General features: G+C 44.9%; 1 long non-coding RNA gene across 2 annotated transcripts in view; it reads right to left on the reverse strand.

Moving 5' to 3' along the window:
• Positions 1 to 3,358: 3,358 nt before the first annotated feature.
• The window catches only part of LOC111260749 (uncharacterized), a 29,072-nt gene continuing 25,620 nt past the window's right edge, over positions 3,359 to 6,810 (reverse strand). For both annotated transcript variants that reach the window (XR_002680535.2, XR_002680532.2), the window contains one exon: positions 3,359 to 4,943. This is a non-coding gene — a long non-coding RNA (uncharacterized LOC111260749). The remainder of the gene's footprint in view (positions 4,944 to 6,810) is intronic.

Here is a 6,810-nt window from a genome sequence, read left to right on the forward strand (position 1 = left end):
AACATTTTGCGCACTGAGTAGATGCGTCGTCTTATATATATATATATATATATATATATATATATATATATATATATATATAAGGCGGGTAGTATGTTAAAATTGAGAAAGACTTTGACGTACTCTTTGTCGTAGCGAGCATCCGCTATTTTTGCTACAAACAAAATCCAGTTATTTTTAAAACAAACTAACAAATTTGTCAAAAACACAAGACAGTGTGTTATTTTTGCAGTTTGAACAAAGACAAGCTACTATACAATCGCTTCGCGACGACGAAATTCAAATTTCTTTCGCCCATAATCGACTACTTTGTTTCCAGTTTCTAGTTGCTGGTTGTAAAAACGTGAAAAAAATCCATAGGAACATCCTCAGTTTGGTTTATATCTAAAAAGCTCAAAACGGCTTCCAAGGCCATTTTTGATACACATGAATCTTTCTTACAGGAACACTAATGTGTATTAAAAAAGCCCTTAGCCTGCTGTAAGCTGAAAATCGATGCACGATCGTTCTCAAAAAGTTGTTTGAGGAAAGTAAACATCTTGAACATAACTAATGGGTGCTGTAGGTTAAAGTTGTAATCACGGTCAATCATGACCGTCAGAAACGGCATTCCCGGCAAATGCCAACATTTTGTTCTCGATTCTGTTTCTGGTTGAACACAGTCTTTGGAAAAAACCATCGAATCATGTGACATTGTCAACATTGAACTTTTTTTCTCCTATTATCGCCGCTTAATCTATGCCTTCTAAGGCGTGAGAGCGATGCGCGTGTCGACTCAACATCACAAATGTCCCATCGCCGGACGGCGCCGTCACGCCGTATAGAATAAAGCGCAACTGTTCTTTCGTGTATGATTACATAGTCAGGTCATATCCAATGAAAGGTATAGGGCTATCCCAAAAAACGCTAAACAGACACCCATCGATCGATCGCTCAATGAACGGCCGAAGCAGCGGAGCTATGGCGGACCGATAAGGTAGCATTCATCGGTGACGAGAGCGACCACTTGAAAATGAAAAAGCATATGTACAGATGTACCCTATCAAAATATTGATGAACCTGTCGAAACGAGATGACGGGATTCTACAGAAGGGCTAATAACAAAAATACCAACAGCTGAATTCGCTGTTCAGGCAGAACCGAACGGAAGACGTTACAGGTGCGACCTGGATGGCTGTTCTATGTTTGCCGTCTATTGGCGGTCACTGACGAACGTGTTTGGCCATCGAAGTAGGGAATCAAGAGGCTCAATAGCGTTACGGTTGAGCCCGTATTGTTGAGACGATTGCGACTCTGACGTTACACGTTAATTAGCCTGCGTCATGCCACATGTTTGTAGGTCTATCGCAGGAAGGACGACTTGATGGACAGTGCTGGCCGGTATAGGTTCAGGTTGACAGAAAGGTTGAAAGTGAGAGTCTATTGCCTTAAATACACTATGCCGAAACTGTTTGTACACGATGCCGCTCGAAAAAAAACACGATGGTAGCCTCAGTGGCGAGGTACGCCTTCGAACATCACCTTTTGTAGATTGTTGTTGGACAACTGCTAGCTATGCTATTAGCGTCGGCGATAATTTTGTCGATGAGGGACCGCTACGCTGTGATTATAGTCGATAACGACTTCAATCAAGGATAGCCTATTTTCTCGAAGCGGTCACAGGTGTCAAACTGTTTGCCCCTTCACGCAAGGTGTCACGCAATGCATTACAGTTCAAGGGATAATTTTTAATCAGCATTTTGACTCTTCCTAAGCAGGTTAATCTCAATGAAAGGGTCACATGTTTATTCGGAGAACTTCTAAATGAGTACGTTGTTTTTCACAGTAAATTACTATATATATATAACCAAAATATTGTAGAAGCGGATGTAACGATCAGTCAGAGTATTCAACATACGCGAGTCACACGTACAGACTAAAGTCTCTACATACGTGCAGAATAAATGGCTAATTCACATAATATGACGTTCATATAATAGGAGTAATTATAAGTTCACATAATAGGAGTAATTATATTTAGCATCGGTTAATCTACGTAAAGATTAAGTTACTCAATCGCGTGAAAAACCTCCTGCGTGCTAGCTATGTAAAAAGCCATTAGTTAAAGTTGCCTGATTCGAGCTGATTTCACACGAAGTTAGATTTGTATAAACTGGACAATGAATTGGTTACCTTCGTCGGTTTGTCTGCTTGCCAGTATAACGGGTGGAACTTCGTTTTATTTCCAATGAATCAACTCCTTTTCGCACCTGCGATGTAACCTTTAAAGCTTGGTCGCCGCTCATCGATCGCAGTAGAAGGTTCCCTGCGCCCGCCGACGGTCCGGAGACAACATCTACTGCTTGTGACAGCCGACTTCTGCTACAATCAACGGCTCAATCTCTCGGCTTTGTTCGAACGCCGGTCGCTTTCATATTATCACCGTTCATGCTCGTCGCTTGCTGCGTCTGCGCGTTTTACCGCGAAGCCGCTATCCGTTCAAAGTATCGCCCTCCGTCCCGTTCAAACTTTACGAGTTGCAGCACAGGGCACAAACTTAAGTTCACGTTTGGAAGCGAGTAAGTTTTGTTTTTGCGTTGTCGCAGCGAACGGTTCACTGTATGACGCCGCTATAATTTCGTTATCCACAGATACGACCAACACCTTTGATTTAACCGATGCAGATCACCAATCTACCACCGCGTTTTCGAGCGGTCCTTAAAATGATTCCCGCGCTCCTTTTCAGGACGCATCGGCCACCCTGCTTCAGCTGGCGACGGACATCATCGAAGATGGCAGCGGTTTTGCTCGTACCCCGGTAAAGATACTTTCCTGAAGAGCAATAAACTTATACAATCGTTCCTCCCGGCTTCGAAATATTATTGGTCTTTTGCTTTCAACTTCTTTCGCCGGCCAACCTGGCACGTCGTAGGCGCCTGGCTGGTAGTTTGGGTCGGCGTTGTCGCCTGTTCAACAATAACTTCTACACACGGCCCGTACCCGTTGGAAATTCTGGAATTGTCACTAAGCAATAGCAGCAGCAGCAGCGGCTCAGAAGTCGAATCGATAAAATGTCATGATCAACGATTGCAGCAGGCCATATAGAACTATAAACAGGACCAGGAAAACTTCATTTATGAGGATGTCAAAGCTACGTAACTGTAAACAGAAACGCATAAGTACACTAGATAAGCCAATTGTTTACTCGTAAAACTTGTCCGATTTTCTTACCTGGCCACAATATGTCTGTTATTCGAAATAAGCCCGCATTTGCCGAAAAGTTGTGTACTTTAATTTTTCGAAACAAGAAGAGTTCGCTTTCTGGGGAATATTTTCTATAATCGACTTCGAAAATGAAAAGTTTAGGTATAAAGCAATTTTCAGCCAACTTGCTAGTTTAATAAAGCGCATTATTCTTCTACTGATATCAAATTTTATTAGAGATTACTATGTTTCAGGCTCAATAGCGACATTTCTCGATAACACGTTTCCTTGATCCTTATCACCAGCAAAGCTCCACAGAGAAAGCTTAAACCTAACAGAGAATATTGTTAGTACACAGGTAGCTACCCGAAATCATTTCGTGCCGCCCAAAACGTCCCGTAATATCTATTCGTTAAGCGCTATAAAGACAAGCTGATTATAAACTAAATATATAGTCCTTCTTGGCAAAACATCTGCCTTACAAATAGAAATTTTAGCCTTTAAAAGAGTGTTTCTACACAGTGAAGCAATGCAACGTTTCCTTTCCTTCACCCCTAATCTAGCCACAATCGTCATAATATTCACAATGGGTCACGCTTATCATACGTATATTTTTAACGGTTGCAGTATACTAGGAACAAAATGCTATTTGTACCCCTGTGCTCACACCACCTAATTACCATTTTAAGCCAAAACGCGCAGGGCTTATCCTAATCGTTCATTTGCTTCGATATTCAATTTGTCGTAATGTCGCGGTCAGCAGAGGACGATGCAGGTGATCCCGCCAAACCGCCATACTACATGAGACGGTGCGCGCCAATTCCCGTCGGCCTCCGCCATCTCGAGGTGTTTCATAGCCAACTATTATTTCCCATCCCTTCGTATTACTCGGAAAGAAGCGAGTCCATCACAATGAGCAAGGTTTTCGATTCAGCCCTGCCTGCCTGCCTGATTCTACTGCTGCTGACGACTCGACGTACCCATGCTTCTGTTCTAGATCATATATATGATAGTATTGTTTCCTCTATTAGTATTCTCGACCGGGCCCCGGGCAGCGACAGATCACAAGCCGTTATCTGTATCCAACGGTTCGGCTCCAGCCAGCATCAGCTGCAGTACCACAGATCTGCATCGGGCTCGTCGTCGTCGTCGTCGTCGTCGCTGACGGCTTCTGTTGAGCGCCCATTGCTTATCACCGACGGTCGCATTGGCTCACTTATTATCCAAACACGAAGTTTATTTACGATTCCGCACGCTACTCGCGGTGCGCCATTCTCGTCCAGGCAGAGAGGGCGAAAAAGAGAGCATGACGAAGAAGCGGCCTTTGTTGGAGGGCAGCGAGACTCGACGCTCGAAGCCCAACATCCCTGGGGGTCAGACAGGACCAGCGACCACCAACTGGCAACGGACTAGCAGATCGCCATTCGTCGTTTGTCTTGCTACGATCCTTTGCGATCCTGTGTGATCTTGCGTGTAATCCATTCTCGCCTAGGTGCAGAGCGCGCGGATGTACTATATGTATGAATGTGTGGGTGTGGATCAGAGCGAGAGAGAGTTATCTCTTTTAGGTTGTTCGCGTCACTCTGTCTATCTCGCATTTAGTGACGGGCGAACTCCTGAGCGGTGAGCGGTGAGCGGTATCCTTCTGTGTCAGGGTATGCTGCGGACTCGCGAGGGGCTGTTATCTGGCAGCAGCTGCTGCCGCTGTTTCCATAGTGTAGCGTCCTACACATTCGGACGTTGGTCGTTGTGGCGGGTCGCTGCGACGGAGTTCATACGGACAGCGGTCGAACAGTAAAATAAACGTCTGATAAAATGATGTGTGTTACACACCGCTTTTCAAATGAATGATTTCTGCCGGGGGGACCATACTCGCTGACACGTACGTATCACAATGGCTACACAAAACTTCAGATATACGTATACCTAACAGGGTGACTGGTACTAGATTTTGTAGAGGTACGAGCAGCGACAACAAAAACCAAAGTTAAACGTTACATGTTGTAAATCGTTAAGGAGATAACAACGACTAGAACGAGTCAGATCAACAACGATTTTATATCGATAAATTACTATTTTCTAGCACAGTTAGCTAGCGGGCCATTTGTTAGCAGATGTACTAGAAATCGATGGATGGTTTAGTCTTCGCCTTCAGTTATGTCCAATTGAAAGCGTCACAGGCCAGCCGAAACTACGGGAGGTCAGTACTCGCATAGACGACGACGGAGAACCATTCCATTGGGAACGAATTACTCTTATTTACTATTTACAGAATCGATAAATTTAAGATAGGTCGTCGTATAAGCGTCTGCTAGACGAAGTAAGACAATGCTTTTACTACGCATGGAAATAGGACACTACAAATGTTCATCCAATAAGTGTGACTGACGGTAGCGGTAAGATGGCGATTTTCACGTTTCTTTCTGTGTTTCCTTTCAGAGTCACTGAATGGATCAGATGGTAAAGGAGAGTGTCTAGTGTACGCTACAAAATCGCGATTTGTGAGCATTGGCTTACGCAAAAACTATACTTAACCTGAAAATGCGTAAGCAACCGCCGGCTTTGCTCACCGACGTCGTTGCTGCGACTCAGTATCTCCCTGGGATCGTATTGAATTTTTCCAGCCTTCTGCAGACGGGTCTACCGATAACTAACAATAGCGATAGCCTATTAGCGGCCACAATTCCCTATGTAAAGACGCATATGCATATAATTCACACTGAAGTTTGCTTTTAAATCGTTCTTTCCCACCATCGGATTTTCCGAGTAAAAAAGCTCCTATATATTTGACAACACTCACGCGCTTGTTCGTCTGTAGCTATGGCTTCGCGAGTGAACGCTTCATTGGGTAATGTTTGTTCGGTGGCTGCTTATTTTTTAGGCTCGTAGCACCGACAAACGAAATTGGCAAGGGATATTCTTGTTTTTGGGAAAGGAGGAGGGAGGGGGCAAGGGGCATAAGGATCTATGGGGTTAGAAAGGGCGTTGAGGGAACGGGAGTTAGGGCAAGAGAAGCGGCCTCCTCTGACCTCTTCTATCATCATACACCAACGACGTTAGCAATACCAGACATATGTAGTGACAAAAGCAGCAGTCGAAGCAACGGCGATCCCAGTGGCGCAACCAACGAATACCGTCTGAGCCTAATGGCGGACCGCTATTAGCGAATTAAACGATGTTGATGCTGTATACCTCCTCTTCGTATCCGTCTGTTGTCAGCCCCTTCATCTCATTGTCATCCCCTCGAATTCGCCCCCAAGCTTGAACCCCTGCCAATCGCCCATAAGAGAGCACCAGAAAGCCATCCATTCATATATCCACATCTCATAACTGAGAAGCGTTGGCCGTTTAGTGACGCCAAATTGGGGAGCTGAGGGATATGGGGAAGACTTCAGCAGCCGGCAGCAGTGTGGAGATGTTGAAGATGTGTTGTCGCTGGTTGCTGTTGCCGCTGCGGGGGCGATTATTCGGCTTGTTGTAACGCGGTAGTAGTGTTGATCCAGAAGAGAGGGAAACTGAATAGGAGAGTCCAACGGGATGCTAGACAACGATGACGACAACGAGTAGCGAACTGGGACGGAGGGAGGGGCGCGGTTGGTCGAGGATTCTCAGCCCTGTACACACAGG

Source organism: Varroa jacobsoni, unplaced genomic scaffold (assembly GCF_002532875.2).
Source record: "Varroa jacobsoni isolate VJ856 unplaced genomic scaffold, vjacob_1.0 scaffold_50, whole genome shotgun sequence".
Lineage (NCBI taxonomy): Eukaryota > Metazoa > Arthropoda > Arachnida > Mesostigmata > Varroidae > Varroa > Varroa jacobsoni.